This window comes from Anser cygnoides, chromosome 1 (assembly GCF_040182565.1).
Source record: "Anser cygnoides isolate HZ-2024a breed goose chromosome 1, Taihu_goose_T2T_genome, whole genome shotgun sequence".
NCBI classification, from domain to species: domain Eukaryota; kingdom Metazoa; phylum Chordata; class Aves; order Anseriformes; family Anatidae; genus Anser; species Anser cygnoides.
Window position 1 is genome coordinate 166,499,957 of NC_089873.1, and position 22,544 is coordinate 166,522,500.

Sequence of the window (22,544 nt, forward strand, 5' to 3'; positions counted from 1 at the left end):
TCAAGTTTACAGATGCTTGATATCACCAAAGCAGCGCAGCACAGCCAAGGCCTACCAGTGAATCTGGCACTCCAGCTGTGTGTTGATTTTAAAACCAAAACTTACAAAATGAATAGATTATTTGGAATGGGTATTCAATAAAACTCATTTGATTTCCATAAGCTCTTGTAAGGACCTCCAGGCTCTCACAGCAGATTTGATTTTCTTCCTAACTAGATTTAAACCCAGATGCTGCTTTTAACAAATGTGACACATGCTTATGGTGTAGTCACAATACGCATACATGTTTCCCTGCACTTTACAAAAACAAGACAAAAATATACCTTCCCTTAGTGTTTTCATAAAGACTGACAGTCATTTACAGAGTCCTTTTGTTGTCCCAGTTAAGACATGAAGGGTAGCATCCTTGCCCATCTGAAGGGGATAATTAAACTTGGCTGGTTTCCACTGGCTTCCAATGGGCTAGGATTTTCTTGCTGAACTCCTGGACACAGAGTTATGCAAAGTGAATTCTTCTGCAAAAATATCAAAGATACTTTCCCAGCCTCCCTAATATGTGGAGCAGTTTTGCCATTGGGTTGAAGCAAGATTTTTCTGCTCAGTGAGCAGAACAGGAGTTAACCAGAGGTTTCTTTCCTGAAGGTGTGGTGGACTTTCAGGCTGCCCAGCCCAATGAACACAATAGTTCATAAAAACCTAGAGCAGAATACCTGAAAGGTTTGAACACAAATATTTATGAGATGAGTTCTTTTGAAAGATTCCCTGCCTTAGCCACCTACCTAACCGATCTTACTAAGGACCTTTTTTAAGACAAATGACTTAATTAAAATACCTGCAAGTAAAATTTAAGCTTACAGAAATTAGATAGGTTGAAAGTTTACAGACAGGCCCATGTGTCCTGAAAGGTGTGCGTGTGTGTATTGGGGAAATCAAAGAAATCTTTCAAACATTCGGAAGAAAACATCCTGTACACTACTTCCATCCACCAAATTCTCCCTGAGATGTGAGTGGATTTGAAAGAATTAGACAGCACTCGATAGCACAGGATGTTCATTCTATTGGTTTATAGAGATTTACCTATTGTATGAGAGATGGCAAAAGCAATCTAAAAATATGCAGAATTAGTGTGTTTCATCAGTAAAACAACGATGAGCACAATTATTATTCTTGCTTTTCTTCTAAGCTTCAGCAACATTGTTTATTCCACACAGAAAGCCCAGCCATAAACCTCAGAAAGCCTGCTGACAAGATCCAAACCTGCTAAAAGAGTAATCCTAGTATTTTCCAGAACAAAAGTTTTTCTTTTCTTTTTTCTTTCTTTTTCTCTTTCTTTCTCTCTTTCTCTTTCTCTTTCTTTCTCTTTCTCTTTCTCTTTCTCTTTCTCTTTCTCTTTCTCTTTCTCTTTCTCTTTCTCTTTCTCTTTCTCTTTCTCTTTCTCTTTCTCTTTCTCTTTCTCTTTCTCTTTTCCTCTTTCTCTTTCCTCTTTCTCTTTCTCTTTCTCTTCCTCTTCCTCTTCCTCTTCCTCTTCCTCTTCCTCTTCCTCTTCCTCTTCCTCTTCCTCTTCCTCTTCCTCTTCCTCTTCCTTTCCTCTTCCTCTTCCTCTTCCTCTTCCTCTTCCTCTTCCTCTTCCTCTTCCTCTTCCTCTTCCTCTTTCTCTTTCTCTCTTTCTCTTTCTCTTTCTCTTTCTCTTTCTCTTTCTCTTTCTCTTTCTCTTTCTCTTTCTCTTTCTCTTTCTCTTTCTCTTTCTCTTTCTCTTTCTCTTTCTCTTTCTCTTTCTCTTTCTCTTTCTCTTCTTTCTCTTTCTTTCTTTCTCTTTCTCTTTCTCTTTCTCTCTCTCTTTCTCTTTCTCTTTCTCTTTCTCTTTTCTCTTTCTCTTTCTCTTTCTCTTTCTCTTTCTCTTTCTCTTTCTCTTTCTCTTTCTCTTTCTCTTTCTCTTTCTCTCTTTTCTCTTTCTCTTTCTCTTTCTCTTTCTCTTTCTTTCTCTTTCTCTTTCTCTTTCTCTTTCTCTTTCTCTTTCTCTTTCTCTTTCTCTTTCTCTTTCTCTCTTTCTCTTTCTTTCTCTTTCTCTTTCTTCTCTTTCTTTCTCTTTCTTTCTTTCATTTCTCTTTCATTTCTCCTTCATTTCTCCTTCTCCTTCTCCTTCTCCTTCTCCTTCTCCTTCTCCTTCTCCTTCTCCTTCTCCTTCTCCTTCTCCTTCTCCTTTCTTTTTTTCTCTTTTTTTTTTTCTTTCTCTTTTCTTTTTTTTTTCTCTTGCTTTTTTCTTTTTCTTTTTTTTCTTTCGAGCAAACTGTGCACTGGTTGTTTTGACCTTGGAACAACTGCACCATACTCCATGTTTTTCAGCCTGGGCAAACATGTACAGCACTCTTTCTCCCTGCTGTGCTTATCTGCCTTATGTTTGTGAACAGACACGTTTTGAAATTTACAGAACAACTCTATCATCATTTTTCAGTTTTGGCCCTGGTTCCTCCTTGCAGGATGTGAGTCGCTCCTGTTGACTTCACTGAGAGTTATTCATAACCTCCAGCAGGAAAAGAAGGCTCCTGCCTTCGTGTAACCATGCCTGCCACTCAGAGGGCTGCAGTACCAGATGCAAGACTGCTCTGCACCACTGCCACCCCTTCCCTGGGGGAGATGCCCACAGAACCAGGATCAAAGTGCCAGACAGGCCAAAGGCTGCCCTGGCTGACATGTGCCTACATAAGACACAGAGACATCTCAAGAAGCAGCAGAGTGCCGGTTGCAGGGAAGATACAATCTTATCAAAGTGCAGCTTTTGGTCAAAACAGACTCACTCATGTCATACACCACGCAACTGGAAAGCTGATTTATCACAGAACAGTGCATTTTAAAATATCCCTAAATGGCTATGTAGGAAGAACACCAGCCACAGCTGCTACTTCAGAGGCTGGTTGTATGCCATTTAATTCTTGTCAATCAACATCCATAAATGGCAGAAGAAGGTGGGGAAGAGGAAGAAAAAGGGTAGCGGGAGAAAGAGTAAACACTGGAGGGAGGGGAGGAAAGATCTGTAGTAATATATGACATACTGAGTGAATGTGAAGAGGCTAATATACCACACAGAGCCCCTCCCTGTACAGCTAAGCCTTGTGTCAGGCTTCATTTAAAATTCTTACTCATGCTATATGCACTCCAAAGCAGTGTTTACTAGCCTTTTTCTTACAGCTATTGCTTTTAGTTTGCTTCAGTTTTGGCTCACGATCTGCATGAATGTATTGGATTTTATTTTTATGTTTTTTTTTTGTTTTTTTTTTTAGGATCTTTTATTTAACTCCACACTTGTAATCAAATCTCTGAGTACCATTATCCTTCATATCTATGGGTACAGGTAGTTCTGTATGAAATTCTAATTTTGAAGAAGTAGGTGGGTTTAGAATTCTTAAAAAAGCAATGCAAGAGAAGGAGGGAGAGAGGGGAGGGGAAGGGAGAGGAGGACAGGACAGGATGGGACAGGACAGGACAGGACAGGAGAATAAAAAGATTTTGTAGGTAGCATATATTTTAATATTTTAGATAGGGTGATTGTTTGAACATGCAATGCAACTGTAAATGTTAACTTTCAAAACCAATCCATGATAAGAAAACATGTAAGTAATTAAAAAGACATGGCAAGAAGGGCTTACTGCAAAACTTTAGTGATACGAACACCCTTATCTTAAAAAATATACAAGGCAAGTGCTTCCTCTCCACCTGCAAAATACAAAAACCTCCCCCACAGCCTCTTCTCCTTTCCTCACATATTACACAGATCTGCAAGCCAATGCTATAGTCAGTACTCTTTGAATGACCACATTACCACATGATCCTTTGCAAATCATTTGGACTAAACAAAAAAAAAAAAGGCTTTCCCGGGTGTTTTTTTGTTGTTGTTGTTTTGTTTTTTTTGTCATTCTAGAGACATGTCTAGTCTAGTTTCTGTAATGTTGAGTGTTTGTTTCTGTATGTGTGTATATGAAAAGAAGTATCTCTGTACAGAGAATAAGAGACAAGAAAACAAGGTAATTCAGAGGGATAAGGACCTCTTGCCTGTCCTAACAGTCCTTACTCTGTGGTTTGAATAGGAGAAAATGATCCGTTTCTCTCTCTGACATAAGGGTGTGAATCATAACCAATCATAGAGACTATACAATTATTTCTCTTTCTACCACTGGGCAGTGATATCTCACTTCTCTCCTCCTCCTCATTTAATAGGATCCCCAAAATCCTTTGACTGCAGACTAGAGGTAGATGTCAGCACTGAACTGATGACCCCACTAGGTTACTTAGGTCAAAAGGTCAAGTCCTTCTCCTTCTTGCTCATCTTTATTCATCTACAAGTAGATGAAAAAAGGTGCAGTGTGTGTGTTATCTAGCTGCTGTTTTTGAAACAGCATTATTAGCCACAGTCCTGGTAGGAAAAAGAACTGCAAAAGGAGGGTGAACTGGAAAGTCCCTCCTCATATTGAGCGTGCCTGCCTGAGAGATGCTCTCACTGATTGGAGAGAGGAGAAGGAATGATGTAACTGTTGTGAAGTGAATTGCCTGGGGTACGACAGCTTGAGGGAGGAAAGAGACATTCAGCAACATATCAGTTTATGACTCTCCAAAAGTAATTACTTTAATCTCTGAACCGTGATTTAAAAATTACTAAATTCTTCTGCTCTATTTTTTCCTTCATGGTGAAAAAGTGTCACTAATTTAAAACTAAACTTACATGAGATCCAACAGAGCAGGTGGTAAGTCATTATTGCCAATAGCCCAGACCAGCAATGCTGAGTCATGAGAACAAATGTTATTTATGCTAAAGAAATTTTAAGCTGTGTCACTTTACACCACAGCATTAAACAACTATAACTTTGGCTTCCTGAACAAATGTTTTTCAATATATTCTTCATTTTGTCTTTCACTGGGAAATATGTGTTCTGTACTTACAGTATTTAACATTAAGCTCTGCATTGTTACAGAATGTGGCTCAGAAAGAATCTCTGTAGCAAAGAGAAAAATATTATTATTTTTGTTGTTGTTGTTGTTTGTTTGTTTGTTTGTTTTTTCTTCTATAAATTGTTCCTCCAAAATCTTTTAGGAAGTTGAGTTACACGTTAAACTAAAAGTTAACATAAAATAAATCATAATAACATAAATAATAAACTCATCACCTAAGTAATAACAGTGCTATTTCCTTTAGCTTATATGGTTTTATATTTTCTTTAAACTGCTGCATCTATATTTTCTGTGTGCTTATCTTCTATACATCTCTTTTTGCTGTACTGTGACTAGCTACAGTCTGAATTTCAGCCATACAGTCTCTGGACCATTTGTAGGTATTCTCTTGCCTGAAGTGGTGCCAGAAAGCTCAAGTGAGTTCCGTACTCAAGTCCCACTAACAAATACTAATCATAAATTTTAAAGAAACTAGTGAAAACACAGGTTACACAGTTACACAGGTTACACAGTTACAGTTTACACAGGTTATCTATTTTCTGCTCTGTTCTTGGTTTGGAATTGTTCTTTTTGTTTGTTTGTTTGTTTGTTTGTTCGTTTGTTCGTTTGTTTTTGGTTTTAAGATTCTGCAAGATATGAAGGTAGAGGGATATTTATAGGGATATCACAAGCCCCTTATTAGGTAGGGGGCATCAAAAGGATCAGTGGACTATTCATCTGCCAAGAGGGGAGAAAACTGTGGCTGTCACACAAACAAATGACATTAGGGTAGGATACATCACACCTACCTGTAGTCATCTAGAAGTTTGTGGTTTAACTAGTCCTTTTTTTTAGCTGGAGAACGTTTCAACTCAACAATGCTGAAGTCCCAGTGAAGAGGGGCTGAATTGCCCATGGGGCAATGGGACACTTTCTCTGCTTTGACTACTGAGACAGAACTGCTGACTGCTTTAAACTCAATGCCCACCACTAGAATGCTAAAAAGTGATCTAGAAATGATTGGGCTTTTAGAAGGTTTTGTGATTCTTGTGATTCTTTCCCTAATTCCCAAGTATGCTTTTGTTTCTTTTTTTTTTTTTTAATTTTTTTAAGAACCTTTCTTTTTTAGAAAAAAAAAGGATGTTGGGAACTTCCCTGTGAAAATTTCAGTAAAAACTCACAATGTGGTTTATTTTCTTAGTTCCTGCATACTTGTTGAAATTCAAGAGAATTGAAAGGAAAGAGAGAAAGCAAAAAATATGAGTATAAAGGACAGGTGTGCTGAAGAGCAGAGCTCTCTGGATGCCTGCAGTTTTACCTGCTGGGTTGTCCCAGAGCATTCTCTGACAGATGTGGGAAGCAGGCTGCAGCTTCTTTCTGGCCATTTCAGTGGAAAATAGAGCATGGAAGAGGGAGGAGACTGTGAATCCCATTCTCATTCTAATAAAGAGCTGAGATGTCTGAACCATGTATTCAAACCCCTGGATGCCTTCCCAGGACCAGTAACAGATGTGCCTCGCAGCCCCAAATTATGAATTCTTGAAAGCAGTGTGAGGGGAAGACATGCCACCTTAGGGAGGAACCAAGCAGTAATAAATGTAGACTGTGTTGTCCTTCTAATCCCTTGGTATATCCCATAGTGACTTTTAAGTTGTTTTGGATCATTTAACATAACTTGTTTGAATATTTTTCAGAAAAATGAAATTTCACTGACATGCATTGCTTTGTCTGAGGAGAAATATTTGTGAAGCTGGGTCTGTGGGAATGAGGTTTTATGGAAGATTTCTTGTTTGCATGCTCCTTGGCTAGAGATGGTGAAAGGACGGACATGAAAGATACAAATAAATCGTTCAAACCTAACCTTATGGATAAAAAAAATTCAATGCATTTTGTGAAAAATGTTCAGAAGCTTCTGGTTTTATTGCAATGCAGAACAGAAACAGCCTTCAGAAGTTTAAACACTGACAGTGTTTGAATTATTTTTTAAAATTAGAAAAAGACATATACTTCAGGTTAAAATCTCATTTCTTGAATACAAATTAGTGGCAAATATCATCTAATGATGTCTGGAATTTTATAACCTAAACTATTGTCATGTGATTCCCAGTTCCTTCAGGTCTGGGTTTCTATTGCTTTTTCATTATTATTATTATTGTTGTTGTTGTTGTTATTAATAATAATTATTATTATTATTACTTTCCCACAAGTCTTTGAAGCTGTTTCTTACTTAGGCTAAACTTTCGTTTAACTTCATTTTGTCTGAGCATGAATTACAAGATTGGACCCTTTGTCACAGACAGGGAGCATCATCAAATTTCTATTTCTTGCATAAATCAGTGGAGAAAATCAAAAGCAAAGTCACATTAGAGTGTATTTTAATACCCTTTTCCATCCATCCACCTTGTCCTCTCCTCTTATGGCCTCATTGGCCTGACATGAGGAGCTAAAAAGACAGCCTAATCAAAAATACAAGATTCTGGGGAAAAAAATATTGCTTGTGATTATGGACATTACACTGGATATTAAAATTCTAGTGTAATTCCTTGCCAGGCTATGGAAAAGAACACAGGAAATCGTGCAGCTCAGAGCCATGTGGCTAACAGTGAAAAGAGGAAATACAACAGTAGAAACTTAACCCATTCACATTATAGATGTATTAGTTTGCTTTCTTTGCTCTACATTGCTCTACATTGGATTCCAGAAAGTAATGTGGTTATAATCAATTTGAACTTCGGCTGCAGTCATATATTCCCTAATGGGGCTCTAGTATCTTGACCATGAATTTCAAAATAACTACACAAAGTGATGATAAAAAGTAGATTTTTCTACTGGAACTAATGGTGATTCCTTCCGTTGTTTTGCACAGCATATGCTGTTCATAAATAATGTCAGAATTGGGCCAAGTCTCCTTAAGAAAGGTGGTCATTTAATGTAAGTAAATCCACATTAAATATTGAAGATCAGAAAAAAGCTGCCTTTTCAAAGAGGTCACTTTTAAGTGAAGGAAACAACAATGCATATGTGCGGATGGCCAGCTCCACACTGGGTGACACAGAGTTAATGGCTCATAGAGAGCATATACATGTTTTTTAAAGATGTTTTATTGCTTAGAAAAGGAAGTAGTCTAGAGAGACTGGATACATAAACTGGCTCCAGCCAGCTGCGGCTGTCAGGCTAGGAAGGATCCTGTTCAATTAGTGTTGTAAAATAAAATACTTTGTAAAGGAAATAAACACTATGAGAGCTAAGATTCATGCTTTCAAATATACACAAGGTTTGAATTTTTAATTAGGGCTGCTAATTACAGTCATCAGAAAGCAGAACAGAATAGATTTTACCTTACATTTAGCAGACAAGCCTTCAACCCCAGTGTATTTTTCAATTTCATTAATATTTTATGAAAATGGCCCTTGCAGCTTCAGCCTATTCTGTGCCTCCTACAAAACTGCCCCACATTATGGATGCCAATGCCTTTAAGCCATGTGCATTAGTGAGATGACAAAATGCAAAACAGCATCTTGTCAACCATTGCATCAATTGATTCTATTAGATAGTGTAAAAACAGTTGGGTGTGAGTTATAATCTAGCTGACACTAATGATGAAACAAGACACTGGCTGGGAGCAGCCATTAGCTATAAGCCAGAAATTAATGCTTCTAATATTTTTGAACAAATTAACCTTAATGAACTGGCCATGTATATACTGTAGTATATACTGATAAGTCAATTAGTAGAGAATAGAGGTTATGTATATATAAATATATAGAAAAAAATGTATGGTTATAAAGAGTTTCATGCGCACAATGCTATAACAGCAATTCTGTAGTAAAATCAGCTCTTTTTTTACCTTTAGATACATTCTAACTCTAATGTGCAAAGGTCCAGCCTTGTACCTTTTAGCAAAATTCTGCATGCAGGAGCATCAGTTAGCAAATACAAAAATCAGTGTGTTATCAGGCACAGATGAGACACAATGTTGGTATGTTTATGCAAATGTCTTAATTTCACCAATATTTAACTGTAACTAAGTGTGGGACCAGGTGGTCCAGACCTCCAATTGAATTCAGCATGTACTGACCAAAATTTACAGCATGTTTCCTTTCTGTTTAACATTATTTGTGAGCATTTTCTGATTCTTACATGCTTTAAATCCAGTAACAATCTAAAAGGATGCATTAGCATTTTAAAATAAGATAGCTAATGTGCGACCCGAAATTCTAGGAATTTCGTGTACAAGCAGCCTAGAAAACACAAGTGGCTAATTTATAAAGAAGCACAGAACAAAGGTAAGGCAATTTCCAACAATAGTTTGTTGGTTTAACTTTGACTTGCTTTCCTGGGAAAGAAGAAAACAGAATTTTCAATGTGAACTGTCAGCCCCAGTTATGACAGGGCTCGACTAGTTAGAAATTCAAGAGTTCCTCCTCCATTGGCAGAATGATGTAAAGAAAACCACCAAACAGAATTCTTTCAAGTTTCAACTACAACTCTACTTAAATAATTTACTTTTTAGTTTTACTCACACTATTCTTTTTAAACTTGGTTGACATTTTCGTTGACAAGCACATTTTATTGCACAAGATCAGTAGTGAAATTGGCAGCAAAAAAGAGAAAGAGAGAAAAAAAGCTGGCTCTACTCAATGAGAGAACTACTATTTTGCCTTTGGGAAAAACAATGCTGGCAGTGACCCTTTCTGAAGCCAACAATGACTGGTAAACCAGTCAATGTAAGTAAAATATTTGGTCACTTAGAACGTTTCCTTTTCCTATAAGAAGCAAACTAGGGGCTGTTTAGCTAACACATTTAAATCAAGCCAGCAATAAAAATGTTCGGTGTGAACATTGAGCCTTTAAATTAATCCATTAGAAACTAATAAATAAAATGATGAAATCAGTGAAAACGTAAACATTACTGACAACTTCAGTTAAAACTGGAGGATGACTCTGTTCCCCCAATCTCTTCCCCTCCTCCGCCCACCCCCCCAAAAAAAAGGAAATATAAAAGGGGAAAAAAAGTGGAAATAACACCTTAAATGTAGTTTCTTGTTTTGACAATCCTTGGCTTTCATCTTCTAAATTTATGATGCTCTTAGTTAACAAAATGGAAGGCAGAAAAAAAGTGTGTCTTCCAGTTCATGTCTATGTAGATTTTAAACTGAATGAGCCCTGATTCCTAAATATCTTTAGGAGGACACAAACTAGAAAGGGCAAGAATAACATCCCAGCTAATATTCCCTTCAAATAGATCTATTCCAAGAAAGTCATACATCAAGGTTGCTCTTTGAGCATTGAAGCCCTAGGCTGTTATCAACATTACACTCCTTTGGGCAGAGTACCTTAAACAGTTTTGTGTAATATTAAGCTGGAAACAGATGGACATGTTTTGTGCCTTATGTCCAGGAGTTTAAATGAAGACAAATTTATCAGAATGTGAAGCCAGTTTCATCAGAAGTTGATTTTGTCTGATACCCAAAATTTACAGGAAGACACCTCAGGAGACCATGTCAAATACTCATGATGGCGGCCTGCTAGCACATGACTGAAGTTTAATTTTTTAACCAGGCAGCAGCCTTAGGAAAGATGACTCTCCCTGTCCTGACGTGTTTTTTCCTAAAGCACCCTCTTTTCTCATTTGTATCATCTTGGTAAATACCATCACCACTATCACCGCCACTACTTTACTGAAAGCATTGGGTTTTTGGGTACTTTCTCAGGCTGGTCTCTGGAGAGAAGTGGTAAACTCCTCAGATAAGACGGACATCCCTAAGTGTTTGGGGCACTGGTAGACATGCAGGTGGATCTGGCCCAAGAGCTCCCAGCCAGGCCACTCAGAATCCACTCATCCTATAGGGCTGAAATCCTGGCACTGCTTAAATCAGTGGAAGTTTCACGATGGGGTCCTTGACATAGCTAGACTAAGCATAGCAAGCAATAATCACAGATGGTATTTTTTGTTTGAGAAACTCATTTCTGAAAATTATGTAAGTAATATGATGAATATACAGTTCTCACTACAGATTTTCTTAGATGCTTCCGCCAGCATATCTTCCACCAAAACACAGGTATTGTTATGCCTCTACTAGGAAATACAAGAAGTACAGGGCACAGGTACAAGCACTGTCCTATCATTAGATGGTCTGTTTATTTGTTAGCGCTCTCCCTGGCATAGTTTTGCCTTGTGCTGATCAGTACTGTGCCAAATAATGACTGGGCATTGCTCAAGAGAAGGAAAGTACTATGGATCCATCCCAAAAGGAAGTTTGAAGATGGCCTCCCACTTTTGTTGGAGAGAAAGTTTAAACAGCAGGTAGATGTAAGGCCTGCTGTGCCACTTGGCCTCAGAGAGAGGGGATGGTGCTTGACCTGTATTATTTAGCAGTAGAGATGCTAAATTTATTTAGCCTCTGTAGCCATTTCTGATACATTCTGCTAACCACCATTGCACCACACATGGCTGTATGAGCTACACGTGAGTTAAGAGCACAAAGGTATGTTCAGGATGAATTTGAGATCCTAGTCTAGAATAAAAGAATAAAAAATGTTGTATTGCAGAAACACAGTTTCCCTGCAGTTTTTGAGGAGGAATCTAAAACTGTCTCAAAATTCTGTGCCACATATTTTCCCATTCCTGTAACTTCCCCCTTTTCCTCTTTAAAATGTCCATAAAACTTACACAGATGCCTAATATACTTCACAGGACAAAAAGGAAAATTCAGTCCAAAAAAGATCTCCATTCAATTTTCTTAGTACCGACCTGGCATGTGAAAGTGTTGCGAAGTTTTCCAAGCTTCTTTAATCTGACTGGATCAAGAAGGCGATGTAGCAAAGGTGGTTTAACTTTTCGTTTCTTGTGCTTCAAGCCTCTAGCTCTTAGTAACCATTTCTAAGTTCCTTACTGAGGTAAATCTCTTTGTGAGGTAAAAGTGAGTTTTTTATGAGGAAAATGCCTAGCTTTTTGTATACTGTGATTTAGTACCATACTATCAGCAGTTTCTTCCTTCTGTGCACCTTTCTTATAAGAGACCGACAGTGAAAAACATAGCTTTAAAGATACACACATGAGAATGGTATGTAACAACCTTTTTTTAGTATTCCTGGTTGTTGTTTGTTTGTTTGTTTGTTGTTTGTTTGTTTGTTTTTTCTCTCTCGACACATCATTGGTAGAATTTATATGGAAATGGTTCCTTCCCCCTCAAGAAGGTTAAATTCTTCTTGGAGTGGTTTGAACCATGGATCACTCTACCCTCAGCCTGTCATTCAGATCATCACATGCCTTTACTTTTAAAGTAGACTAGGGCCAAAGAGTACCACAGTCCAGCTGTGGACCCCTCACCACCACAGATCCACAGGTCACAGGAGATTAACAAGTGCTATGTTCCTGCCATGTTGAACCTGTCTGCAATGATCCAGCTTTTTCCTGCAGCCTGAAAAACATAGACAGAACTCTGACCATTTACACCCACCTTCCACGAGTATTTCTGGTGTGCACTTTCAGTACATTGCACAGTCAGAGAAGGGATACTGGTGTATAGGCAAAGAGGAACATTTATGGAAATGCCTCCTCTTGGTTTTGTTCGTTATGGTTTTACCACGGAAGCGGCCAGAAAAAAAGATTTCATGATATTTTAGGCAAGGTTTGATCCTTCAGGCTGTGCTAACGTAATTAAAAACTACATTAAAGCTACAGCACTTATGGTCAGTCTTCAGTGCTTCAAATCATGGTGAATCTTCTGGCAGTCCCCAAGCCAAATTATGGAACAAAGAACTAAAAAATACTTCTGTCCTACAGACGACCAGCAACACGCTATGATTACTGCAATCTAAATAGGTTGCAAATGTAAATCAGCTTCCGTTTATGAACCCCCAAATGCCCCAGAACTCATCTTGGAAGCTGTGAAGTTAAGCTATGGAATTCTGATCACCAGATCGCGTCGGGTCATAGCATGACAGTTATTCCCATGTGGTAGGCAAGATCCCTACAAAGATCATTTAAGGTAACAGCTGTCAGCCCTAGGAGATGCTCAATTCTCCAGACTCTCACTCGGTGCTACATACTCTCACTGGTGTCAGTGGGTGCTGAAGCCCTTCAGCTACAGGCTTGATTCCTCTGGGAGGACATTTGGTTGAAATTCCTTGTTAGTGACACTTTTAAGTATAATAAATATATGTATTTTCCACTCTTAAATCTCTGCACAGTAGCTTCACATCTTCATTTCTTGTCTTTATCCCTTGTTTACTAACTCTCAAATAAACACGGAACCCAATTTTGCTAGAATAATGTATTATCATATAACTTAGTACTGGCATACAATATATAAATGTAATTTAATCTTTCCTAGGGAACGGTTCTGGCAATTTTACCACAAACTGGGTTGGATATGTCACACTCCTCTGGTTATGCAGATGCATGGAGTCTTGGCAAACAATTACATGAGACTTTATTGGAAGAAAAATATAGGCTCTGTACAAGCCTGGGCTAAACCCCATATTTGGGATGTATTCTCTTGTGTCCATTTGTCATTCCAGTCCATTCTGATCTGGCGACAGTATAGATTTTACAAGGAGCCCATTCTTTGGTGACTCAGTCCATATAGCACTTCATTAATGCATGGGATGAGAATACACACTACATTAAGACCTGTTTATGTGCATTCCAGATCTACTGAACCTATTTAATTTTGCTCTCCCACAAATGCACTCTGGGTCACACACACTTTCACCTACTGGATACAAATTAGAGCACTAAGAAGATGTATCCATAGAGAAGACTGAGGGATGGGAGGAAAAGTTGTCCGCAGGCTTCACACTCAGGAAAAGGCAGGGGGAACATCTAGGATTTTGCAGAAATACACACACAAGCTTAAAGTCAGGGAAGGAAGCATAAGGGTAGGAAAAGGAAGAAAACTGCTTAAATATCTCCAGACCTCTACTCTCCAAAAGCTGGGGCTGATTAACTAGATAGGATCTCCTCACTACATGGCTCTACCCCCCCACCCCCCAGGTCAGTGCTGTAGGTGCCTTCCTCACTTGTCATATCGCCCAGCGGAGAAAGAAGTAATTATAGCCATGACACTAACCCTTCCTGGAACACTTCACGGCATGCAGTTTCCTGCCACCAAACTCTGCTATATGCAGTATGCCACTGCTACTTACATTTTTAAGCACTTGAGAATCTACATTGAGGTAACTTCTCCCTGAAGGCAAAGTGTGAACTACAGAGGTGAAAAGAGAGGAACATTTTTTTCTTCTATACTTTGTGATACAACTTGGGCAAGCATCAGAAACTCAGGCTTCTGTTTTCACTTAGGACGTAATAGGAATTTAAATGAATAAGGACTTCATGAATTCACTGTGTATGGTCAGGTATGTCTAAAATTGATCCTATTGCTATGGTGTTTGCTTAGGTAAAACTTTCATCAACTTTAAATGGCGTTTTGTCCATGTGAAGAATAAGACTTAAAAGTAAGGACTGCAATAATAGATAATGAATGTACAGTAATTTAAGGAACCTCAATATGACTGAAAGGTACATCTCCCTCTCCTCTACTGTATATGATTTAGAGACATAAGAATCCAGCTCAGCAGCCAAAGATTCTTGCCATAACCAAAGGACCAACAGCTGTGGTCCTAAAATAGAAAACTTCCATTAAAATCAGCTGAAATTTTATAAGAGTAAGTATTGAATACAAACCAAGATGAAAACTGCAGGCTTTAGCTCCATGTGCACAAAGGGGGAGATTTTTGTTTTCACATAGGCATGACTGAGTTATCTGTTTCAGAAGTGTATTTCTTCGTATTTGCCCAGAAACACTGCCTTTTCAGACCATTGAAGCTTACTGTCTAGCAAATACCCCATTCCACAAGTAGAAAAATGCAGGCCAAATAATTGGGGAGGGGAGGGGTGATAAAAAAAAAAAAAAAAAGAGAGAGAGAGAAAGAGAATGTTGCATTTTTTCATAGAAACATTAGAAGAATCATTTTATAGTATTTCCCACATAATTACTGCCAGACCTGTTTAGCAAATGTGAAATACTCATTAGCAATTACTTAACTATACATATATTAAAGCTTAATTAGTAAATAAATTAAGCATATAATTAATTGCTTTAATCAGTAGGCTTTTAATATAGCAATTATCACTTGATACATTAAGGGCATGTTAAGAATACTTTTCTCCAAAAAATACATTGTTAATTAATCATTAAAACTTATCTTACTACATGCTCATTAATGATTTATTACAGATGCTGGGCCAAATTCTTCTTTCAATTACAGCAGAGCTAACTCTGAATAAGCCAATAGAGCTCACTGGCATAAATTAAAGGAGAATTTGGTCCTGTTAATTAAATGTAAAATGTTTGTCAGAGCATGTCACCATTGATGGAAGGCTGAAGTGCCTTGCTTGCTTTAACCTAATAGGAGCAACCTGGCTTTCTTTTACGCTCCTTTGCTACAGCTGAACAGCATCCTTCCACAGCCCATGCTCCGATGCAGCATGTTGTAACAGGTGCACAATCAATGAGGTGGGATTGTAGAGGTCCAGTTTTATTTCTAACCTTGCCACTACTTAAAAATTCCAGATCAGTGACTGGACAACAACTTCACCTCAGCTAGTTGTCCAGATGCTCCTTAAAAAGACAAACAATTGCTTTTAAGTACTAGTTAACTTACTTTTTTTTTTTTTTTCCCATTGTTAACATCTAAAATAGTTCTAAAGAAATGGGGCCTAAGGGTGTTAATTTGAAGGATGACTATCAGACCCAGAAGTCAAAGGACAGATAAGATGAATCCCAAATGCAAGTTTTCTATGGCTGCATTTTTTTCTTATCCTGGATATGGCTTGTCTATTTGGACTACATAATCTCCTCAGAAAATGATTTTTTGTTGACTTTATATACGTAAAGTATCTGACATAAGGGAACAAACATGTCTTAGTTAAGCTTTCTTGAAGCAGCTAAAGTAATAATATTGTTTGCAGAAGGTCTTCACATATAAACAGTCTATTATGAGTTGTTGCAGAGTAGACAGTATGGGGAGGTAGAAGGAATGACTGATTTTTGAGCTTTAGAGCACAGTTTTAATGCACAAGCTCCTGAAATGTCAATGTAAAGACTTATTTGGATTTCCCTTCACATTCCCAGTAGGACTCCCCTATTCACAACTTATTTGCACAGATCCAAAATCATGGTTGCATAAGTGTAAATGTAGAGTAGATGTGGAAACCAAGATTTAATGACAGAGAGCTTTGGAATCTGGGTGTGGAATATGCAGTATGTTATTTCCACATACCTCCTGGTCTCAAACCCTGATGAAAATAGGCCTTATGCTTTGGTGAAAGCAATACCTATTTATAGCAGCTAAAGTTAAACAGCATTTAATATTTACGAGGAGGTGCTGTACAGAACCTGTCCAAGGGCTGTATTGAAAAACTGATATTCTCAACTTATTCCTGTGTTTTGGGAGGGCTCCCAAAAGAGCTTTCTTAAGAATACATTAAAACCTTGATTTCCTCACTAAGCACAGAATATAACATACTAATGCATACATGCACATATCCAATTTCTCTTTAAGTGACTGTTCCAGATAGAAGCACAGAAAGAAAATTTGTCATCTAAAATGTGTTATGATAAAGCAGATATTTCTTAATTTACAACAAAGTGTTTCAGTGCTTTAACCACACTACAAACTGATATTCAGCACTGCAGGGTGAATAAAGGAAAGCACTACTCTGTAACCATCCTTGAGTTCAGAAATCATGATAGGTTGTATAAAGAAGGTTACCCCTTTAGTCGTTATTCCACTGCAGGAAAAGAAGACAAGTATTTTGGAAAGAAAAAAAAAAATTAAAAAAAAAATAGGGAAACTACCCCAGGAATAACTGTTTCCTTATACTGGAGCAATCTGTGAAACTAACAGCTGCTGTAGTCTTATAGACTCACTATATACATCTAAATATTGGATTGTGGTGATCATTTTCAAGAAAAGAAAATCAATGCGAATGGTGAATCTTACCCAGATACTCTTCTCTAAGTTTAGAAGCCAAATCTAAACAAGGTCATTATGCAATCTTCGCATCAGCTAAGAGAACTCTAAGGCAGGTGGAGCTGACAGAGCTTTTGGCAATAGAAGTTACGTTATCCAAGGGGTGAAGTGGGGACTTCTCACTTACATGATACTCTTCCATGGGTTTTAGAAATTTAAGCACCAATGTAAAATGACAGATGCTTCCCAGTTACCCTGACATAATGGAGAAATATCAAAGGCAAAAAGTAAACCCTCTGCAGTTTTCCTGGATGAAATCCTTTAAATGAAAACTAAAAATAGGGACTTGATGAAAATAAGTTTATGAATAACTCCAGTGCACATTTAAAATTAAAAAAAAAAAAAAAAAAGATTCTTGTTAGCAAAGAATTCCATTCTTTGTGCTTCTGATGAAGTATTTTTGTGACAACTTTTGCTGTAAAAAGACTTTTAAAAGAATTTTATGCTATCCTGAAGGCGTCAGTGTCATTCCTATGTACAATGTACAGATGATGGTAACTTTGCCAAATATACATAGAGAGAAATGCTTCACTCATCTTTAAATTTACGTTAAAAGATATTTGCTTTTGACAGAAGCAAAATATCTATTAAAGCAGATTTTTCCAAGTATATGATATTTAATATACTAAAGAAGACAATATAGGTACAAATCCTTTGGCACTATAAGCTACGTATTCCTCACCATCCTTATTCAGATGGATTCTAATGTTGACAAGAAACACATAAGAAGTTGAATTTGGCTGTTTTGATAGTATTTCTTCATAGTGATTATGAGTCTGAAGGTATATGTGATTCACTGTAGAAATCATGTATTCTTAAAAGCAATTTATATACACATATTTTTGATAGAAAAATGCTGGCAAGTTACTTAAAACAAGCAAACAAGCGGAATTGGTTTGTGTCCTGCCAGAGAAACGTGGTCATTATTTTCAAGTTGTAGTCTGTACAGTTTTTAAACAAATTAATGTCCACACCATGTGGAAAGATTACATTAGTTTAAATAAATTTAGTTAAACTGATTCAAATTCTTAACATAGACTTGTTTAAGCTGGATTCATACACATTCACATATGTGCCATATGCATTTATTGATTTAACTTAAATCAGTAAATCACTGGCAAGCAAAATCAAAGTTTAGGCAAGAGCTAAATCAGTGTAAAATAGTCCAGATTAGAGATTTGCATAAGTTATATTTGGAAATAGAAAGTAATGTCAATTAAACAAATGCAGCCTTTTTCATGCTCAGAGTGTCTGTAGAGATATGAAAGTTAATCAATATTGTCTGAGTTATTACATATATTATAATTTACATGAAAAATCATGTAAAGCTATACTGGCTGTCATGCACTATTAGGATGGTTTAACGAGTTCTGCTTCGCATGGAAAAAGCAATATACTGGAACAGAGAGCTCGGCTTCTCCTTCTTCAGATTATTCCAGCAAAGCTAATTTAAGGAGTGCTTTCTGCTGCAGTTATGAATTTCTCCATGTGTGGGTTGTACAAATACAGTTCAGTAAAGTCACAGCTTGCAGAGTTCAGCCATTTTGCTGTCAAAGGCTATGATCTGGTCTACCTCACTTGCACACCCATCTAGCATCTGCCATTAGCTGCCTGTTGAAGCAGGCTTCCCAAAGGAAGCACTGAAATTTGCTGTGCAGGCACTGGAGATGGTGTCTTTGAGGTCCTCCAGAGGGACAACCTCCCTGCCTACCTTGTGTACCAAACTCAGCCAGACAGGACATCTTGGTAGGCTTTCAAAGGTACATCACTCTCTCCTTTAACTACACACAGGGTCTGAGCACTTATTTCCAAGTGCTGCTCAGGTACAAGCCAGGAATTTAGGGCAAGGGAGGGTGGCAAAGGATGCCCCAGCAATGCCCACTGCAGCTTTAACACCATTTGTCTTAAGTGAAGCACATGTTGTGCACTACCTTGAGAAGAGTTTACTTTTGTTATTTGTCTTAGTATTTCTTAATCGAAAAGACTCATCCTAAAGAAAAGGTGCGTGTTTCTTTCTGATTCATATGGAATACTGTCGTGTGTGCCATTAAAACTAGGATCCCAGGTGGACCTCAGTTTGTCTCAGAAGATGTGCGTGAAGTTTCCAAAGTGCACTGCAGAAAAGTTGAGTGTAATTCAGGTCACTGTCTGAGGTAAAATAATCCTTTATTGATAATTGCTGCATCTATATATTTGTGGATGTCACCAGTGGAGGCACTAAGGAAAACAACTACAAACTTATAAAAAGAAGCATTTTATTCCTGCCCTTGTCACCACATACACTGGAAAGGAACCATATTGGCTCTTTTTTAGCTAGTAATGTCTAATGCAGGAAGACAGGAATAAGCAGAGTAGAAAGCACCTGTCAGCTCTATTTCCCACTCTCCTTGATTAGCATGAAACATTAATAGGGCTCTCAGAAATTCTGGTCTGAAATGGGCTTTGCTTGAAAACGTGTCTGCCTTTACTGCACAAAAGCCGCTGTCATTAAAAAAGGGCAGATAACTAAAGAAGACTCTTTCTTGAAATTTATACCGTTTTTTCATACAATGACAAATTATTTTAATAATGGGAATCGCACACACTGCCATTTGTATAATGTTTCCCATAAAAATCTCCCATTAAATTTGCTCCTCTACTTGACTCATATCTTTTTTAAAAAATGACACACACAAAATGATACATCACGCATTCTTACAAAGAATTGGAAGTGAACATACTGTAATGGGTTAACATACGTTTTAATAAAATTTTCATTGTTGCACATTTCACTTTTCGGTACTGAGAGCCAGGGCTGTACCAGTAACCCCAGGCAATGCCTAAGGATAAAACAAATCATGTGGTAGTGAACTATTTTCACCTATTTATCCTTCTACTGAAAATATATTCATAAATACAAAATGAAGCTAAGATACGTAGCCAGTAACATTGTACATAACAAAGATATTCCCTAGTATTTGTATTCTATTATTTTTTAATAATATACCTTCTGCATTTCTAAGATGCTTGGGCTTCTGTTTTTATTCCTTACATACCTTGTAAGCCACCGAGCCATTTTAATTTTGTCTCCCCAAAGTAGGCAGTAACACATACTTCAATAGTTAAATGAAATCCTATTGCACAACCTATTATGGAATATGCACCACATGCCAAAAATGTATGCAGATCTATTTATCTAGCAGCTGGAGTTTTCTGAAGTAGAAACTTTTGATTTGTGGCACATGTAGGTTTATTTACGTGTAGACAATCCGTTTTAAATGATCTGTGTCATCAAAAATGCTCCTGTATACATCAGCATATTAAATGCTTGTTAAATGGGATTATCTCAGAGAATAAATATTGAATAAAATGCCCTGAATATTCATTTTACTATGGAGATAGTGTAGGGATTTAAAAATGATAGTTTTTGTTTCTTCGTTGTTGTATAAGAATTCTGGAATAAGAATTTCATTTCATTACCATGAAGATGATGTGACAACAATAAATTAAGCTAGTTCAAGTTGCACCTGATCTCCAGCTTTCTTGATTGCTTATTTTGTTGCCTACCTGCAGAAATTTAAAGGTAGAATCAAAAAATCAGATGCTGAGAATAAAAAATAACTCGTGGAGTTACTCTTTATCTTATAAGCATGTTTTAAGATTTCCAAGAACATTTTAAATTTAAAAATAACCAGACCTCTTTTCCCTCCTTCTTGTTGCCCTTCTCCCAATTCTAATTTCACTAAAGAAAAGATGCTTCAGTTTAACTGTCTGTTACTGAAAATAATGTTTCTTCTATGATAATGTTACACAGAATGAAATGCAACTATTTATTCAACAACCCTTCATAAGAAAGCAAAAAAGTGAGTTATCAACCAACTTGTAAGTCATAATACTTACTTCTATTAGGAAGAAATTCTTCTGAGTATACAAATCACAAAAACATGCATTATGAGTAAAACTTAGAATTCTCGTAATTTTGAACTAATCATTTTTTTTCTTTATGGATGAAAAGCTATGCATAAAATATTTTCTACTTATTTTTGCCTCGTTATTTTATAAATACATAACTGCTCATGGAAAGCAGAGGTGAGGATAAAATTACTGAGACTTTTATCACTCCTCTTGAATATGAGCAATGCTGATGAGGAACTTGCTGTCATTCATAGGTGCTGCTAACATTACTAGGATTTATATTTCCACATTTTTGAATGCATCCCAATACTCTAACCCAGAAACAGAGAAGATGAGTTGAAGAGAAACCTAAAAAATGTTACATGAAACAGTCAGTAATAACACATGAAAAATGACTAAGGAGAATTCTGATGTGTGTGTATTGCTATTTTTCTTTCCTTCCGTCTCTCTCTTTTTTCCTTCTACTTCATGCAAATTCTTCCTAGTCACATACCAACCAATAAGTCTATAAGAAACAAAAAAATCAACCCTAAAACTGTTAAAATATAGCAATAGAATAAAAGGTATAATGCATATTTGCTATCCATGGTGCATTTTCTAGTAAAAATGCTTTGCAGTCTGCCGGCTTGTCAATCTTTAATAGAAACTCATCAATTATTTGTGGGCAGGAGATTGAAGCGGCTAATAGCTCAAATACATTCCTCCATTTCATTGCATCAGTAGCTCTAAATTAATGTCTGCATTTCCCCCCACTAAAATAAGTTAAAATAAATAAATAAATGAAGATGTAAAAATGTATATGCATCATTTGAATAAACAGTTAAGCATCACAGCACTGCGTATTACCTCTGAAATAGAAATACGAGCCACAGAGATTTTATTGTTGGACAAATTTGTTAGAATGCAAAGCAAAAGGTAATTTCCTAACAATCTGACTAACCCATTTTAAAATAATTTTCCATTATCAAAATTACCAATAGATTTGCCAAATATATCAAAGCTCTCAAATGTTTTCTCTTAAAAAACACCCTCCCTACTTCGACTTTTCACTTGAGTGACATCATTCCTCGAACCTGAACTATGTATATAAATATATATATCTATATCTGTCTCTCTCCCCCTCTCTCTCTCCAAGAAGCTTGTAGGTGGGACATATAGCATTCCTCATAAAACAAAGTCTACTCATTTCACCTAATTAAAAATGAAACTTCTCTGACATTAATAGGCAGTAAAGCAAATTTATAGGCAGACACAGAACATTTCAGTCAAAAAAGTTAGCCTACAACTTGATAGAAGGCAGGTTTTGCCAATCACATGCCATGAATCTACCCCCCCTGACCCCAGCCTTCTCTCAGATAGCGGATACTGGCATTCTTTGCACATCAGAAATGCGCCAGCAGAGACCATTCATGAGGGAAATAGGAAAGCAAGTCACATTTGAGCAGACAACAAATGCTCCGAAACCTTGACCCACTGCATGCAACAGTGAGTGAGCCGCAAACCCAGCACCCAGCAATATTAGGATGAACAACAGCTGCAGCTTTCCTGACCTAGGACCCAGTCCTGCTAACGAATGCTCTGTTCCCTGCACACAGCTGCTATTTAAAAAATAAAAGGAGCTCTGCATTATCATTTTTAAGCTAGTAACCGTAGAACAGCGCAGAATAGATGACACACTTACTGTAATG

At 37.2% G+C, this 22,544-nt stretch overlaps 1 long non-coding RNA gene across 1 annotated transcript in view; it reads right to left on the minus strand.

Moving 5' to 3' along the window:
- The window catches only part of LOC125179948 (uncharacterized), a 119,071-nt gene that overhangs the window by 96,441 nt on the left and 86 nt on the right, over positions 1-22,544 (minus strand). Inside the window, exon 1 of the long non-coding RNA XR_007158047.2 lies at positions 22,538-22,544. This exon is cut by the window's right edge and continues 86 nt beyond it. This is a non-coding gene — a long non-coding RNA (uncharacterized lncRNA). The remainder of the gene's footprint in view (positions 1-22,537) is intronic.